Source organism: Boleophthalmus pectinirostris, unplaced genomic scaffold (genome assembly GCF_026225935.1).
Source record: "Boleophthalmus pectinirostris isolate CB_2022bp ecotype Guang Dong unplaced genomic scaffold, ASM2622593v1 HiC_scaffold_17, whole genome shotgun sequence".
In the NCBI taxonomy this organism is placed as follows: Eukaryota; Metazoa; Chordata; class Actinopteri; order Gobiiformes; family Gobiidae; genus Boleophthalmus; species Boleophthalmus pectinirostris.
The window spans coordinates 30572229-30574316 of NW_026571115.1; positions in this window are offsets into that span (position 1 = coordinate 30572229).

The window sequence follows — 2088 nt, forward strand, 5'->3', positions numbered from 1 at the left end:
GGATTCTACCTGGACGACTGGGGGATTTTACACACAGCTTGAGTTAATAAGAGCTTTTCACAACTCTCAGAGACCAGAGAGGAGTTTGCTGTGACAGTGAAGCGAGCAACAATTAACATGCTAGTAATACACTTCCTGATTACCGGACAATAAAACTCTTTATAATCAGACGCAGATAAAGCCCAAGACCTCAAGAGCTGCTTATACATTACATTGGCAAAAAATGGTTACAAGATCTTTAAAATATTGGTGGTGTTACAAAAAGAAGTCTCATAATGTTTTGCATTTATACTCAGATGTGTGTAGTACTCAGTTACTCCTACTTGATTGAGCATGTATATTTTATAGTACTTTTACTTGGGTAGTACTCGGGTAGTAAAACCTGTTTTTGTTTTTTTGGTCATTTCTTGGACCACCACTCTATACTTCTACTTGTCTGACGTTACTCTTACTTTTAGCATACATTGCATACCTCATATGTATATATCTAGTTTCCCAGCTCTGATGTGATTCAACTGGAATAGTAAAAAACTCTGAGAGGAACAAAAAACACAAGAAGGATAATTGTACAGTTTTAGTGCAGCTGTTCATTCACTAAAATATTCACAGCTTTCCCCATTTGTTCATTGCTGTTTAAAACTCTTCTAATATTACAACAATTACTGAAAGTAGCTTTATTCCTCAATTATGAACGACGCCACAGTACACATTAGCAAATACAGCCAGATGTTTGTGTCTGAAAACTCTCTGACAAATACAGTCGGTTTAAATAACACCTGTTTCCTGCGAGCCTCGTGTGATTTGAGTTTTCCCAGAATTGTTGCGTCACAGGTAGAAGCCACGTGCAGTTTGTAAGTCCATGAATCATCACCGGACTTGTTCTGAGTGTTTCAGTCGTCAAATCTTGTTCGTTATAATTGCGTGTTTACATTAATAGGTCATTAGCTGTTCTTTTGTTTTGTTTTGTTTTCTCATGTCCCATTGAAGTTGGGAATTATTTGTGGTTTTAAAATTAAATTAGGTATTATTTTAACTTCTGTAACATCAGATGCCAAAGCAAAGGTACTCAAGAGCGTGTTCAAAGGTGCTCTATGTAATTTTTTTGGTTGGGGGACCATCGCTTTCTTGTTTCTATGGAGATGTCATTGCTCTGCCTGGAATGTTCCACAGTATGACATTAAACAGCTCTACCTTACATTTATTCAATTACAGGTGGTTTTATAGCTGAAAAATACCTAGAAAAACAGGCACTGACTGTGAGTTGCCTCTCCAAGATCTGGCCTGTAACTTGGTCTGATTTGGTCTCAGTGAAGATAGAAAGGTTTAATGCCACAATGTGAAACATTCCAGACAAAACTAGAAAAGCACTCAGAGAGCGCAGACTTCCGCCAAGGACTACCCCCATTTTTTATATAAATTGCGATAAAATCAGTCTTCTGGATCAGATCCGGATCAGCCTTTGGAATATGAAAGAGGATCCCATTGTCCATCCCTGAGTCAAATTTCATGGGGTTTGGTCAATAATTAACCGAGATATTGAGAAACAAAATTTTTGGCCCCATTTACCACAATGTTAACTAAAATTTCAAAGTGATCCAGAATCCAGGATTTCTTCCGGATCACCCCCAAAATGAAATCAGTTCTTCCTTTTCACATTTCCAACAAATCCTGAAAATTTCATCAAAATCGGTCCATAACTTTTTGAGTTATGTTGCTAACAGACAAACAAACAGACAAACAAACAAACAGACAAACGCCGGCAAAAACATAACCTCCTTGGCGGAGGTAAAAATAACATCTCGATGAAGAAAAGCATTTTGATGGATCCTCCACCAAAAAAGATACACAAAGCACCTTTAAGGCAAGTTGCAACAGACAAACATAGAACTAGAATAAAAACTGGAAGGTGAATCCAAGATGACGTCGTGTTGTTTTCAGTGGACTGTGCTCAGTGGTGCATGGGCCCAACCATAATTTTCTCTTCCGTATTTACTTCCTCAGTACTGGCGAGCTCCTCCCACCTGTAAAGAGAACGCCGTGGAGCGTTTGGACCAATCAAAGCAGATTTGCATGGACTAGTATTATCAC